Below are 18,061 nucleotides of genomic sequence, written 5' to 3' on the forward strand. Positions count from 1 at the left end.
AAAAGCCAAAAGAGAAGAAGGAAATGATAGACCAATTTCCTTAATGAATATAGATGCAAATTTCTTAAACAAAATGTTAGCAAAGAGTTTACATCAACTTATCTTGAGGATAATATACTATGACCAGGTGGGATTTATACCAGTAATGCAGGGCTGGTTCAATATTAAGAAAACTATCAGCATTATCGAGCATTCCAATAACAAAACTAATTGAAATCAGAAGATTATCTCAAAAGATGCAGAAATAGATTTTGGCAAAATACAGCACGCATTCATAATAAAAACACTAGAGATTCTAGGAATAAAAGGAGTTTTCCATAAAATAATAAGTATTATCAATCTAAAACCATCAGCAAGCATTATAGGTAATGGGGATAAACTATGTTTTCCCAATAAGATCAAAGGTAAAGCAAGGATTCCCATTATCACCTCTGCTATTTAATACTGTACTAGAAAAATTAGTTTTTCAATAAGAGAATAAAGAGAAATTGAAGGAATCAGAAAAGGCAATGAGAAAATGAAATTATCACTCTTTACAGATGATGTGATGGCATACTTAGAAAATCCTAGACAATCAACCAAAAAACTACTTAAAATAATTAAAAATTTTAGAAAAGTTACAGGCTATAAAATAAACCCACATAAATCATTGCTAGGTCTATATACTGCCAACAAAGCCAAGCAGCAAGAGATGCAAAGAGAAAATTCCATTTAAAATAACTGCAGACAATATAAAATATTTGGGAGTCTATCTGCCAAGACAAATGCAGGAACTATTTGAACACAATTGCAAAACACTTTTCACACAAGTAAAGTCATATCTAAATAATTGGAAAAATATCAATTGCTCATGGGTAGGCTGAGTTAATATAATAAAAATAAGAATTTGACCTAAGTTACTTATTCAGTGCCATACCAATCAAACCGCCAAAAAATATTTTATAAATCTAGAAAAAAATAGCAAAATACATCTGGAAGCACAAAAGGTAAAGAATATCAAGGGAATCAATGAAAAAAAAGTGTCAAAGAAACTGGTCTAACAGTTCCAGATTTCAAACTATATTACAAAGTGGCAATCATGAAAATATCCTGATACTCATTAAGAAATAGAATTATGGATCAGTGGAAGAGATTAGGTATACAATACACAATAATAAATGACTTGTGCTTGACAAACCCAAAGATCCAAGATTTGGAGAGAAGAAATCATTATTTTACAAAATTATTGGGAAAACTGAAAAACAGTATGGCAGAAACTAGGTATAGATTAATATCTTATACCATATACTAGATAAGGTTAAAATGGGTACATGATTTAGACATAAAGGGTGATACCATAAGCAAATTAGGAGAGGAAGTTTACCTGTCTATGGAGAAGAGAAGAATTTATGATCAAACAAGAGAAAGAGAACATCATGAAATGCAAAATGGATAATTTTGTTTACATTAAATTAAAAAGGTTTTGCATGAACAAAACCAATACAACCAAGATTAGAAGGGAAGTAGAAATCTGAGAAACACTTTTTACAGCCAGTGTATCTGATAAAGGCCTCATTTCTAAAATATGTAGTGAACTGAGTCAAATTTATGAACATACAAGTAATTCTCCAACAGATAAAATGTCAAAGGATGTGAGTAGACAGTTGTCAAATGAAGAAATTAAAACTGTCTATAGTCATGAAAAAAATGTTCTAAATCACTATTGATTAGAGAAATGTAAATCAAAATGACTCTGTGGTACCACATCACACCTACCAGATTGACTAACATGACAAAACGGAACAGTGATAAATACTGGAGAAGATGTGGGAAGATTGGAACACTAATGCGTTGTTGGGGGAGTTGTGAACAATCAAATCATTTATAGCCCAAAGGGCTATAAAATTGTGCATACCCTTTGACCCAACAATACCACTTCCAGGTCTGTATCCCAAAGATATCATAAAAACAGGAAAAGTTGATTCACATGTACACAAATATTTATAGTAGTTCTTTTTGTGGTAACAAAGAATTGGAGAATGACTGAACAAATTGCAGTATGTGAATGTAATGGAATACTATTGTGCTATAAGAAATGATGAACAGATGGATTTCAGAAAAACCTAGAAAGACTTACATGAACTTACACTGAGTGAAGTGAGCAGAACCAAGAGAACACTGTATGCAGTAACTGCAACACTGTGCAATGACCCTTTGGTAGACATATTCTCCACAATGTAATGATCTAAGACAATTCCAAAAGACTCCTGATGGAAAATGCTATCCACATCCAGATAAAGAACTATGAAGTCTGAACATAGGTTGAAGCATTCTATTTTATCTTTTATTCCTTTCTCATGTTTTTTCCCTTTTGTTCTGATTCTTCCTCCACAACATGACTAATGTGGAAATATGTTTAATAGAATTGTATATGAATAGCCTATATTAGATTGCATGCCATCTTGGGAATGGATGAAAGGAGGGAGGGAGAAAAATATTGGAACTCAAAATCTTATAAAAGTTAATGTTGACAACTATCTTTACATGTAATTGGAAAAAATATATACTATTAAGTGGAAAAAAGAAGGGATGCAGAAAACTCAGCAGGGAGCTGTTTATAGCAAGTTTCTCTTGTTTCTCAAATATATAAACCTTGTTTCTCAAAACATATAGACCTTGTTTTTCAAATATATAGAGAGTTGAGTAAAAGTTATAAAAATAACAGTAATCCCCCAATTTACAAATGGTCAAATGATATGAACAGGAAATTTTTGGATGAAGAAATCAAAGCTATCTGTAGTCATACAAAATGCCCTAAATCACTATTGATTAGAGAAATGTAAGTCAAAACTCTTTGATAGAAACTGACACCTATCAGATTAACTAATACGACAGAAAAGGAAAATGACAAATGTTGAAGGGGTTGTACACATATGTGCATTAGCACAGCTGGTGGAGTTGGGAATTGATCCAAACATGCTGGAAAGCAATTTGGAACTATGCCCAAGGGCTATAAAACTGTCTACCTTTTGACACAGAAATAGTACTACTAGGTCTGTACTTCAAAGAGATCAAAGAAAAGGGAAAAGAATACACACACACACACACACACACACACACACACTTTCATACATATACACACAAATATTTATAGAAGCTCTCTTTGTGGTGGCAAATATTTGGAAATCTAGAGGATGCCCATCAATTGGGGAATGGCTGAGCAAGTTGTAGTATATAATTGTGATGGAATACTACTGTGTTATAACACATGATGAGCAGGATGCTTTCAGAAAAACCTGGAAAGGCTTACACGAGATGATGTGTAGTTAAATGAGCAGAACCAGGAGAATATCGTACACAGTAACAGCAATATTGTATAATGAGCCACTGTGAATGACTTAGCTATTCTCAGAAACACAATGATCTAAGGCAACTCAGAAGGACATGGTGAAAAATACTATCCATCTTCAGAGAAAGAACTGATCAAGTGTGCATGTAGATGCAAGCATATTTTTTTAAGCCTTATTCTTTTTTTGTCTGTTTTTTTTTTCGCAACATGGGTATATGAAACTACTCTTAGCATGTCTACACATGTATAATCTACATCAAATTGCTTACGTTCTCAAGGAATTCATAGGGGAGGGAGAGAGGAAGAGGATTTAGAACTCAAAATTTTTTAAAACAAATGTTAAAATTTTTTGTTGCCATATAATTAAGAAAAAATAATTTTAAAAAAGAGAGCTAAGATAAATGATAGAAACAATTATGTTCTAGCAGTCGTGCCAATCTAACTGCTGTGTGGTGAAACTACTAACTTAAGGAAAACAGCTTTAAGTTCGGTAATCACATACATCTCTGTTATTGTTATGTTCTTTTCCTGTACCTAACTAATAAAGGTCCTTTTGAAAATTTCTGTCCTTGCTTATGCTAACAGAATGAGGGCAGTGGCATAGTGGAAGGAGATCTTTCAAGAGACTCTGGCTTCATATATTACATCTGGTTTGATTTTGGGCAATTCAGCCCCTTTGTGCCTCAATGCCCTCATTTGTAAAACGAAAATGTAAAACTACATGGCTTCTGAGTTTTAGTGCTATGACCCTATGATCATAATTTCCTTAAAGGGATAACATACCTGTTAACAACTGGCTTGTCAATAACAGCATCTCAGTATGCAGAGCTGGGGAAGATTTAAGAGAGGAAGAGCCTAAGGACATCTGTGGATCATTTCCTTAACATGTAATCAAACTGGTTTCTACTCAGAGATTTTGGAGTCTAAGTCCTGAAATAGGAACATTGTATTAGAAAGCGTTGTCTTACATAAAAATAAAATCAGAGCATTAATTTAAGCCATATCATGTAATTCAATTTATTCAGGACAAAATTTCCATTATCTTGTTCTACTTTAAACCATTAGACCATTTGAATGATTCCCATTATAAACCTACAGGCACACTGACAGAAAACAAACTTGGCAGCTGATTACAGAAATGAGGCAGAAAAACTATGAAAAGCAGACAAAAGAACTCAGAAAGGTTAATAGTCAACACATTTAGTGGAACGGTCAAACAATTTACAACATGAGCAGGGCACGATACTTTAGTTACACAATTTCTACCCTTCAATAACAACAAAGTTAAATAATATTTACTATCTGATTTTAAGACAATTTGCATTATGGAAAATCTGCCATCATATTTGTTAACATTTATAAAAACCATTTCTAAAATGGTGAATTCTGATTATTTAAAATAGACACTGTGGCAGAATATTTCGTTCTCTAACAATATTAGCTGAGGTACATTTTTGGTACGTATATGGCAATAGATGTCTTAGTGCACAAACCAAACAAATGAATAACATTGTGATAAACTTAACTGTGTCTTACAATGAAGGAAATATATTTAAAATATTCAATGAAAAGTTTTAAATTCATCAATAGTTTTCAGTCCCTTTAAGACTCTCTGTGCCCCACCTCCAGCTAACTGAGTATCTCAAAGGTTCAAAGACTTAGAGGTAAGTTCTACATATATAATATTCACCTCAGTAATTAACCTTTAACCTATTATAGCCTAGTTTAGTCCCTTCTAAGTAGCAAATGATCCATCACATTGATGCAAGGCCTCTCAATATATGCAAAACTGAGCAGAAGTTGTGATTAATTGTTGACCTATTTCTTGAGCCCATATAGATAATACATTTTAGAATCTGTAGAAAACCTTAAGAGATTTGAGTCAGAAATTCATTCCATGAACAAACTTATTGGCATTTTGTTGTTGTCTTGACATGAATTCCTTATCCAAACACTTAGGAGTGAATGATCACTTACAAGGAGGAATTTGATTATTAGCTCTGGGAAGGTTTCTGAGTCTAGCCAAGGCCATGAAAGCAAGTCCCTATCTTTAGAATAATAGCTCTGCCTTTTCTTCCCCCTGCCCCTTTTTTGCCCCTCAATCAATTGTAATGTTTAAAGATCCCAAATTGCAGATTTTAGATTTAAGTTAACAGATAACTTGTTTAAACACCAATCACTGCCCTTGGACCACTAGAAAGTGGGAGAAACTGGTGAAATATCAGTGCTTTGAATAGAGATGGGACATTTCCTATACAAAAAGTAAAAGTTGGAAGTTATATTTAGGGAGTAGCAATGAACTGATCTGAGTACATAGGTCTGGATGAGTTTAATATTCAGTCCTCCCAAAGCCTTGGCTGACCATGAAGAATAACCTTAGATAAACTTCATTGGTATTTTATATCTTCCCCCATCCCAAGGCAGCTAGGTGGCAAAGTGGTTAGAGTGGTGTGCCTGAATTGAATAAGACTCATCTTCCTGAGTTCTGATCTGGCTCAGACACTTAGTAGCTGAGCAATGCTGGCTAATTCACTTAACTCTATTTGCCTCATCTGCAAAATAAGCTGAAGAAGGAAATTACAAAGCACCCTGGTGTCTTTGCCAAGAAAACCCCAAAAGGCATCTCAAAGAATTGGAAATGACTGAAGAAGAACAAATCTTTTCTTCCCCACTCTGGAATTTTGATAGGCTTACTACAAAATCACCCATTTACAGATAATTTGTTCCCAAATAGTAAGAAAAAAATGTGTATAAGAAACTAATCATCTCTGAATTTCTTTTTAAAAACTCAGGGACCCATAATAATAGCAAGTCACTAGTTCATGTCAAGCCACACATGAATTAGACAAAGACTGTTAAGTATCTTCTCATTTAATTACATCAACAAACATTTATTAAATACAGAATATATGCCAGTGCTATGGTGGGCACTGGGGAAGGGAAAGATAAATAGGAAAAGTCCTTAGCCTCAAAATTCTTACATTCTACATATAACGTGCCCCAAAACTATAAAGTGATTGGGAGAAGCTCTAACAACTAGGCAGGATTAGGAAAGATTTCTTATCTAATTTACTTTTAAGCTCTGCATTGTAGGTAACTAGGAATTTCAAGAGGTTGAAGTATGAAGAGAGACTGAAGATAGGCTATAAAAAAGAACAGAGGTTAGACATAGATTACTTGGGTTTTCTTGGCAAAGACACCAGGGTGCTTTGTAATTTCCTTCTTCAGGTTATTTTGCAGATGAGGCAAACAGGGTTAAGTGAATTGGCCAGCATCGCTCAGCTAGTAAGTGTCTGAGCCAGATCAGAACTCAGGAAGATGAGTCTTCTTCAATTCAGGCACACCACTCAGAAGAAGAAACTAAGTATTTTAAGTGGTCTAGGTGATATGTTATATCAACATATAAATAAATGCAAGGTAATTGTATTATTTACTCATGTCTTGTGTTACTAGATATCTTGCAACATAATTGCAAGGCCTCCCAATTTTTGCTAACATCTGAGTGAAAAAATCCCATTTTCAAATAGGGAATTATAAAATGAAGATTCATATTAAATTCATATTTTGTTATGTAAGTAAACATTCAAATCCTTTTAATTTTTGTGAGTTTTTCTATCTTTAAAATTTTCTTTACTTTCATGCCTTTCAATAATTTAACTTAAGAAACATCTAATAAATTCCTACTATGTGCTAGTAGGTAAAACACCCTTTTTGGATGGTTATCAAACTGAAGTGTGTAAATCACTGACATTTTAGAAGCTTAAGATAATACTAAAGGAAAAGTAATGGTGAGGACCCAACTCACAACACGCTGTTGAATATGACAGAAATAAGTATTTTATATCAAACTAAAATAAAAGATTAAAATTTTGTTGCCAATAATAATTTATATTATTTTATTCTTTACCAATGGTTTTCTTTACTGAAAATGTAACCAAAACCTTTAAATCAGCAAGTGTTCAGTATATAAAAGAATTGATACAATATACAAGTTATTTCTCAAACCAAACTATTGAATTTTGGCAAAGGAGAATTTAAGCGTGTTTTAAAGGGCATGCTGTTTTCAGCTACTAAAGCTAATTATTTATTAAGACATGATATTCTGCATTGGTTAAATCTATCAGAACATGAAAAAGTTTGTTAAGTTTGGCTTCTCTTTAAGAAGCTACCTTTATAAAATTCAAGCACAGGAAATTGAAACCTATTTTCATTTGCTTTAATCAAGTATGATAAACAAGAAAAAATTCCTTCTTAAATAATTAGCCTTAGGAATAAGATACAAATAAAGCACACTTTTCTAATTGGTCTTACTCACTAGGGACAATTAAAATATGACCTTCAGCCATCTAGTATAACCATAGTAAACATATTATACATGTTTGTGTATAACGTATGTATATATGTATATAAAATATACTTATGTGTTTATAAAATGTGATTACATGTCTATAAACTCATAAAGGCTATATACATTATATATAAATGTATGTGTGTATGTATATGTGTGTGTGCATATATATATATACATATATATATGCATATATATATATATATACATATATATATATGCACACACACACATATATTGAATGTTTTTGCGTAGTATAGATAGGTAGGCACAATTGACTATAACTAAGTAGATTGTTTCCCATTAAAAATACTCTAATTATTCCGAAGGAAATAGTATGTTCATTAAAATGTGTCAATATCTGTCGCATGGTGGAGTAGAAAGTCAGTCAACAGCTAAAGTTGTACAAGCAGTTGTCATGCACTAATTATATGCAGTCACCGTTATGCTTAATTAGATGCAGTCATACAGTCAGTGTATGAAGCACATGGAATGCAAAAAAAAAAAAAAAACAGCAAACTGTATGTACAAGATATGCACAAAACAAATTGGAGGTAGTCTCAAAGGGAAAGCATTAACATTAAGAGAGACCAGATATGAAAGAGCATTGGGCTTATAGCCAAGACACATTGGTTCTTAACTCACTTTTGATATGAAGTAGCTACATAGTTTTGGACAAGACATTTCCCTGTTTTGACTTCAGTGTCCTCATTTGCGCATGATATGGTGGATTTGATGACTTGTAAAATCTCATCCGGCTATAACATTTTATTACCCTGTTTTGTCTAGCTACAGGCATAACTAGTTGGTGCAGTGAATAGAGCTCTACCCTTGGAGTTGGGAAAAACCAAGGTCAAATCCAGCTTCAGACACTTACTAACTGTTGGACTGTGAGCAAGTCACTTAACTGCTATTTACCTCAGTTTTCTTGTCTGTGAAATGGGGGTAATAAAAGCATCTACCTCACATGGTGGTTGTGAGGATAAAATGACACATCTGTATAGCACTGAACTCAGTGACTGATATATATTGGGTTTCATATAAAGGCTTATTCTTTCTCCATTCAATCTATAATGTAATCAGAAATAATGATTATTAAATCACTTACACAATTTTTTGTTTCCCCAAATGACATGTCATAGAAATATGGAATACTAGAGCAAGAAGTACTGTTAGAAAACATTGAGTCCCAACCTTGTATTTACTACTATATTTATTTTATTAAATCTAACTAGCATGTAAGTGTCTACTATGTGAAATATAAGCTTTAAAGCTTAAAACTGCACTGACTTTTGGGACACAAATTAATTTGCCTTGTGATAAGAATAAAAAAGACAAAAATGAAAAAAAATTACCTTGCCATGATGGAGCTCACATTCTACTGAAGGATACAATATAGACTCATAGACAAAACATGTATTAAACACTTAATATGTGCTAAACACAGGAGAATACTTATACTATGTGACATGTATTATGCTAGGAGGGAGGGATACAAAGAAAACTAAAAACATAAACCCTATCCTCAAAACACTCAAATTCCAATGAAGAGTCAATATGCAAATATATACCCCATGAGATGGACCAAGTACAAGTGAGGGGAAGGGTTATCCTAGAGATACCATGAATCATGGAAATTTTAAAATGAAATGTGTTATTTGAACATACAAAAAACTCAATCCATGAAATATTCTTCTTTTGAATCCATACACAAAAATAACTTACTTTCATTGAAATCAATTCAGTTGTTCTATTGTTACATGTAAGTAATATTGCCCTATATTGTGTTTTTTTTAAAATATCCCTGAAATGATCTTTATTTTCTTGTTGTTTTTATCATAACAAACAGTATGTTGTTAGAAGTTTCATACAAATGCCATTGGGCTTGATTTAGCAATAAGATATCAAAAAAATGGCATTTGTTGAAGAATTTCAACTACTAGTGGATGTTTATTGGACTGATCTGGCACAAACGTATGAATATCCTGAGTTGTCTTCAAATTGATTACATGAACACCGGAGAGACATAATTTTCATAGCAATTAAACATTTTGTTTTTCCTGCTGAATGGACTTCCATTCAAATCAAATGGTTTAGCCACTTTTTCTGGTGGCTGATAATCTCTATTCAACATCCCATTCAAGAGTCTGTAAGCCAGTTGAAAGTGATGGCTTTCTCATAATAAAAGTTAACATTAAAATGTACAGCTGAGGAGAAATGTTGTTGCTAAGGTTGCCAGATAATTCTGCATCTGCGGTTTCATTCATTTCAACTTTTTGGACAGAAATTTAATCAAGCTCAATTGTTTGTTTTAATTAGGAAATTGTCATTGAACTAAGTACTTATCTGTCTGCATGCTCTTAAATGATATTCCTATCCCATTAATATGGAGATGGCAAGTTGTATACCAGATTGATTTGGGGCTACCAGCAAAACTGACTAATGAACACATGATTTTGATCATATTTTTAAACTGATAGAAATTTCAAGTAACTGAAGAGAAGAGATTGGAGTAAATTATCCTTGGATATCCCTTTCAGTTTTTAAATCCATCATTCATTCTATGCTTTAACACCACTGCTCATGGATAAAATAGACAAAAGTTACAGATATTGAGCCCCACATAAGCACTCCTAATAGAGTAAGTGTGATACGACACAGGGAATTCAATATATATAATCGCTGGATTATTCTAATTAATAGTACATCATTAATGTAAATATATAAAATTAATGTATTATAATTGATGCATTCATCTTTTAAAATGTTTAATAGTTTTTTTTTCACAATTTCATTTTCATTTTCTAAGAGCTCCTATTTACACATTCAAGGTGGAACTCCTCTTTCTATTCAATCATCAAGAAGAATTTATTACTTACTATGAGGTAAGCACTTGGACTAAGCACTAGAGAGATAAAAAGAAAAGCAAAATAAGATCTTGTCCTAAGAAAATTACATTCTGCTTGTGGAGAGAACTCATACACATAAATATTTTTACAAAAATATTGTCCCTGTAACAAATATGTTGAAGCAATTTTTACTCTTCAGTCAAGACAATGTTTCACGATTTATAAAAAGAAAGGCAGGACCACATCAACTATACGTAGAAGTGTCTGCTAATGATGACTTTTAGGGATCAATTCCCAAAATTATAAAAAAAAAACAGTAGATGTATATTGGATTTAAAAATGATGGTTTTTATGGTAGAAAGTAAGTTGTGGTAGTTAAGGGTACTATTTGTTTTTCAAATGTAAGCCCACTTGCGCTCTTATTCTTACACATTTCTTTATCGAATGTGTTGTCTATCTGTTGTGTTTGTACATGACCTACTAATGATCAAATTTCATGTGCCACCCAACTAATTGCATTTATCATCTGGGCAATATTGGTTCTTTAACCATTGAGTTTTTCCTCTGCAACTTCATAAGGTGCTCTGTTGTCATGAATCTCATTGAATATATTTGCTGATTTTCTGCTGTTTTATGTAGATTAGAGCCTATTCACTATCTATAGAGAAACTTTCATTGGACCTTTGTGTCAGATATCTTCCATGAAAATGAAATCAGGTCAGTGAGCGTATGTTCTGATATTATGCCTTGCTTGATATTGATAAAGGATCCTTTAACAAAGTAATCTTTTTGCTTGCTTCTCTCAAGGTTTCCTATCTGATCCCAGCAGAGTTATGGGAAATGGTTGGAAGGGAACCTTGGTAGCATGACCTTCTAAATTCCGTACTTCAGAGAAAATTTTGTAAAAATGAAGATATAGTTGGCTAAGATTCAATTCAATTTAACAAACATTTACTAAGTGCATATTATATTCAGGGCATTCCATTTCAAAAACATTGTTGGTACACAGAGAAAATTAAAAAACAAGTCCTTCCTTGAAGAAATCCTGGTTTTTGCCTCTTTGCTGTGGCAATTGTTTAACACTAGTTTTATTTTTCTTAGAAATAGTGATAATAACAATTAACACCTTGACTTTTTAATTGTCAATTGAATTAAATCCAACAAGTAGGAGTGTATTTTGTTTTCTAACTACCCACCATGAGCAAGGTACTGAGATATAAAGAGAAAAAAAAAGTAAGTTTACAGCAATTGAAGAGTTTATTTTATACTGGTGGGGTGGAGGAAGGTGATATACACACAGTTTAAAAAATAGAAATATTTTTCAAGTGGATAAAATAATAACAACTGAGGGGGTCAGGAGAGACCTAGTTTTGGAGATAATATTTGAATTGAACCTTGGGAGGAAGTGGACTATGTAGGGAGAGAACATTTCACTTGGAAATCAGCCTGTGTGGAAATATGGAAGTAGAAGATGGAAAGTTATCTATTAGAAATAGCAAGAAGGTTTGGTACTTAGAGTACACGATAAGTACCTTTAAATTTCTTCTGCGAGATGATGTGCTGGAGCCAGGTTTTCAAGGACATCAAATGATCAATTAATTTTTTTTTATCCTAGAGGCAATACGTAGTCATTGATGCTTCTCTATTTTTCAATTTAAATATCATCTCCTTTTTTGCATATTTAATCAATTTATTTTGATTTATCAACAATCACTTCCATAGCTTTTGAGTTTAAAAATTTTCTCCCCCTTCCTCCACACCTCCCTCCCCAAAATGGTGCACAATCTGATATAGGCTATACATTTATATTCCTATTAAATATATTTTCACATTAGTGAAATTGTAAGTAAAGATTAAAACCAATAGGAAGAACCATCAGAAAGAGGAAACAAAACTCAACAGAAGAGGAAAAAAAAGATAGCTGTTCAACTTTCACAGTTATGTTTACTATCTGTGTCTTTTTCTCCATCCTTTTTTCCTGTTTATGCTTTTCTTTCTCCTCTCTCCCTTTCCCCCCTCACCAGTACTTTGCTTTTGACCACTGCCTCCTTCAGTCTTTCCTCCCTTGTATTTTCCCCTTCCCCCTCTTCCCCTTCACCCCCACGGCTTCATCCCTCCCTTTCATCCCCACTCCCTTTTCTTTCCCACTTTTCCTCCTACTGCCCATAGAGCAAGTTAGATTTCCATACCTCCTGATTATATTATTCCCTTCTTGAGCCAAATCTGATGAGAGCAAGGTTCAAACAATGCTCACCCCCCTCCCTTCTTTCCCTCTGCTGCAATAGGATTTTCTGTCTTTTCCTGTAATGTAATTTACCCTTGTCTGCCTTCCTCTTTCTCAGTACATTTTTAAGATCAGCACTAATCCACTTATTTGGATCCATTTAAAACACTTGATTAGATTTTTTTTTAGCATTACATCAAAGTCAACTAATATCCATCCCCTTTATGTATATTCCTTTAACATAGTGTAATAACAATACAGTTCTCAAGAATTGCAAGTGTCATCTTCCCTTGTAGGGATGTAAACAGTCTGCCATTATTAACAACATTTTGTATATTTCTGTCCCATTTATCTTTTTATGTCTTCCTTGAATCTTGGACTTGAAGATCAAATTTTTTTATTGAACTCTGGTCTTTTTATGAGGAAGGTTTGGAAGTCCCCTATTACATTGAATATCCATATTCTCCCTTGAAAAATCATGCTTATTTTTGCAGGGTAGTTGATCCTTGGCTGCAATCCAAGCTCCTTTGCCTTACTGAATATCATGTTCCACGCCCTGAAGTCTTTTAATGTAGAAGCTGCAAGGTCTTGGGTAATCCTCACTGTGGTTCCATGATATTTAAATTGTTTCTTTCTGGCTGCTTGCAGCACCTTCTCTTTCATGTGGTAATTTTGGAATTTTGCTATTATATTCTTGGTGTTTCAATTTGGGATCTCTTTCAGGTGTGAGCGGTGCATTCTTTCTATGGTTATTTTGCCTTCTGGTTCTAGGATTTCTGGGCAGTTTTCCTTTATGATTTCCTGAAAGACACTCTCCAGGCTCTTTTTTTCCATTATGATTTTCAGGTAGTCCAGTGATTTTTAAATTGTCTCTCCTGGATCATTTTCCAGGTCGGTTTTTTACATCATGAGGTATTTTAAGTTTTCATCCATTTTTTCATTTTTTTTTTCTGTTTGACTGATTCTTGCTCTCTCATAGAGTCATTAGTTTCCATTTGTCCAATTCTAGTTTTTAACAGATTGTTTTCTTCTGTTAGTTTTTGTACTTCCTTCTTCAATTGGCCAATTGTATTTTTAAGGGATTTGTTTTCTTCAGTGTACTTTTCTTCCAGTTTGCCAATTGTGTTTTTTAGGGATTTGTTTTTTTCAGTGTACTTTTTTTCCAATTGGCCGATTGTATTTTTTAAGGACTTTCCTACCTCTCTCATTAGACTTTTAAAATCCTTCTTGAGCTCTTCTAAGAAGGCTTTTTGGGCTTCAGACCAGTTCATATTCCCTTTTGATGTTGCAGATGTGGGTTTGTTGACAATGTTGTCCTCTTCAGAATTTCTGTCTTGATCTCCACTCTTCTCGTAATATGAATCTATGGTAAGTTTCTTTTTATTCATGGTTTCTTTATTCCCTGTCCTTTAAGGAGATTGAACTCTCCTGCTGGGGAACAGAGGGCACTGACCCAAGCTTCTTGTATTGGGAGCCTAGGTCTTGGTTACTGGCTTTGTGTGCTGGGGCCTCTTATGTTGGCAATTGGAGGCTGTAGGATTTTGTCAGCTTACCTCCTGTTGGGCTGGAATCAGCAAGGCTGGAACTTTCAGGAAATTCTAGGTTGCCTGCTTTTCCTTTCCTTTAGCTTTCTTCAGCTCCTTTTAGATGTATGCTGCAGGGTGTTTATCTGCTTGGGGCCCCTTGCAATGGTGCCTCCCTGTTTCTGCTAATGCACTGGGAGATTCCTTTGCAGTAGAGTGCTGAGGCACCTTGTGGTTTTCTGAGCTGGTTTCCATCAGTTCCCCCACCCTCACTGAGGCACTGGGAAGTCCAGGTGTTGGTGTTTGCCTGCTCTACCACCTGGGCTTCAGGATCTCCTTCTGGTTGACAGGAGGAGGTGTTGGGTTGAAATCAGCAAGTCTGGGACCTTAGGAAGACTCTAGGTTGCTTACTTCAGCTCCTTTCAGATGAATGCTGTAGGGTGTTTATCTGCCTAGGGCCCTTTGCAGTGCTGCTTCCCTCATTTTTGCTGAGGTGCTGGGAGACCTGTTTGCTGGGCTGCTGTACTGCTGTTCCCCATCTTTCTTCTAGTTCAGCTGTCCCAGGTTTTTTTTTTTTCTAGGGTGATGTTTCCTGGGTTTTTAGAGGTTGATAGGGGAGGGTGAGAGCGACTACCTTTTCACTCTGCCATCTTGGCTCCTAGAAGCAGAATTCTAAATATCATCTCCTAAACCAGGTCTTTTATTTGTTTCCTTTTTTTTGTTGTTGTCGATTGGGGTTAAGTGACTTGCCCAGGGTCACACAGCTAGTAAGTGTCAAGTGTTTGATCTGAGGCCAGATTTGAACTGAGGTCCTCCTGACTTCAGGGCCGGTGCTCTATCTACTGCACCACCTAGCTGCCCCCAGCAAGGTCTTTTCTGAGTCCTTCAGTTGTCCTGTTTGCTGTGATGCTGTTTTGTTTGACTAGCAATGTTGTTTGCCTCTTCTTATTCCCTATAATTCTCTTCCTTCCTCCCTTCCTTCCTTCCTTCCTTCCTTCCTTCCTTCCTTCCTTCCTTCCTTCCTTCCTTTCTAGTAGCAAAGTTCCCAGGGTACATCTTTCAAATATGCAGGACTTGGGATAAAGGTACACCAAGTGCTCAATAAATGTTGACTGGCCAGTAGACCAGCTGACTGAACGAAATTATAAGAAAGAAATCTGTGTTAAATTATAGCTACAAGCCCAGAGGGACACTACTACATTTCTAATGCGCTGAATCATTCAATCTTTATTCATTGTTTGTGATCATTATACCTTCCATTATCTAATTGGCTAACAAAGCATAGTCATCACATTAAAGAAATGATGGCCTGGCAAATTCTTACAGATTTTGTACCTCATGATGCAGCTGGAGTCATATGCAACATTTAGTATAAATACTTTCCAATTGTAATTCATTGCCCTTGGAGGAACTGTGAAAATCTCTATAATTAGGCATTGAAAACAAAATGCCTATTTCTCGAACATAGAACTATTTAAATATGCAGTACTTGATGATGGTCATTGTTTTTATAGATGCTTTTAAAATGACAGTCAGTTTGGTATAGGAAGAAATTGGGAAACTTAGGACTTACTCAGATAATTTTGGCAAAAACATCTCAGGAATATGCAGTGTTTTTGATTAGGAAATTGATGTCTATCTTTTATACATGAGTCATCTGCCATTATATCCCAATGATTCACAAAAATAAAAAATCAGAAATAATTATTAAATACGTTGAAGACCACACAAAGAGCAATTGACAGGTGCATGGCAGATGGGCAGGCTGCAACCCATTATCAAAGGAGAAATACACAAGAAATGCAGTGTAAAAATGGCTTTAGAAAAAAGTATGATGGAGGAAAAGATGAACCATTCTCATATAGTGAGAGTGAGGAATATTCAATCGACATCCAAGAGCATCCACTTGTATACATGAAAAGTCCAGAAATCCATAGGATACGGACGATTTATCTGAGGATATATGGCTAAAAATTATGGTAAGATATAGGTAGCTGGCTATCTTCTTCATTAAAAGGAACTTCATGAATGATATCATAAATCCATCAACATATTGAAGTACAAATTTATCAAAGTAGTCTCAGGCTATCTCATCCATTAACTATTGATTCATTAATCACAATTCTGATATTTGGAAGTGAAATCTTCTCTGGCATTTACCTTGTGGCCTTTCTGTCCCTGTATTTCATGGATGATTGATATATAAAAGGAAGTTAGAATACTTAAAAAATTGAAGAGCCTTGTCTACACTGCTTACATAATAATCCTCTGGACATGATAAGGTGTTGTCTATGCAAAGAACAAATTGCATATTCTGTTTCTTTACCCTGCATGAAAAGAGACTGTTGTAATCACTTTCTTTTCTAATGTCAACAATTACTCTAACTTACTTAGTCAGTCAACAAGCCTTCCTTCAGTGACTCTTGTATACAGGACCTTATGCTGTGAGGAGAGACAAAAAAAAATTAGAAAGATAAAATGTGGTCTTTTTCCTCCTTTCCTTTGAAGGGTTTATAATCTAGTTAGTTTGATGGGCTGTATTTAAAAAAAAATATGAACTGTAAGAGAAAACTAACAGGCAGTTAATCAATATTAAGTCTTTTAAACAAGGTAAATTTGTATTTTTATTTTTCTTAGTAATATGATGGATAAGCAAAAATAATAATAAAATAAAAAGTAGCACATTTAGTTAGGGTTATGCAGGTTTGAATTCTAGCTCTGAGGCTGGTGATCTCTTTGATCCTGGACAAGTCATGTCGTATGTATGATATTCAGTTTCCTTAGCTATAAAAAAGGAATAATATTAATAGTGTACACTAAACCTCACAAGTTTTATGTAAACAAAGTCCTTTCAAAAACTCAAAGTGCTATATAAACATGGGGTTTTGGTCATTATTAATCTTCTATGTATTTTTTACTTCTAACAAAAACTAAGAGTAATCATTGTAGAATTAGGTTAATCAAATAATACAAAAAGCTTCCAAATACCTGTTATTGGGCAAGGTACAGTGCTAAATGTTAGGTGCTAGATAACGGGACAAAAGATAAAAGGAGAAGAAAAAAAAAAGTCAGTAACCAAACTTACAGTCTAATGAGGGGATACAACATGTAAACAGGTAAATATATAAAATACAATTGGAGAATGATGGTGAGAAAACTAACAACTAAGGGGATCAAGAAAGACCTCCTATAGGAGATGAGCTGAGTTTTTGAAGGATGCTAGGAATTCTAAAAGACAAATATAAGGAGGGATTATATTACAGTTATTGACAGTTCATGCAAAGGCAGAGTTGTGGGAGAATATTCAGGAAAATATTTCAAAGGAAGATAAGTTTGGAGCCAGGTTTTGAAGGAAATGACTACAAGTTGACAAAGAAGAAAGGGAGAAGACATTATAAATGAGCAGGATGATATATGCAAAAGCCTAGAGGCAGGAATAAATTATAAAAATGTTAGGTGAAGGGAATGTAGTAGACATAGTTTAATGAGACTTAGGCAAAACTTTTGATAAAGTCCCTAGAAGATTAAGAAACTTGGACCACATGAAAATACAATTTGATATATTCAGAACTGGGTGAATGGCTGGACTAAAAAATTTGTAATGGTTCATTATATATGCTTCATGTGGTCTCAGTGAAGTAACCTTGTAGATCTGCACATAGCCTGTGATGTTAATAATTTTTATTAATGACTGATAAAGTAATAATTGATATGCTCATCAAATTTGCAGATGACAGTAAAATGAAAGCAACCACTAAGAGTGGATGGCAATAAGAATCTAAGCTCTCA

Source organism: Phascolarctos cinereus, unplaced genomic scaffold (genome assembly GCF_003287225.1).
Source record: "Phascolarctos cinereus isolate Bilbo 61053 unplaced genomic scaffold, phaCin_HiC Scaffold_9;HRSCAF=440, whole genome shotgun sequence".
In the NCBI taxonomy this organism is placed as follows: domain Eukaryota; kingdom Metazoa; phylum Chordata; class Mammalia; order Diprotodontia; family Phascolarctidae; genus Phascolarctos; species Phascolarctos cinereus.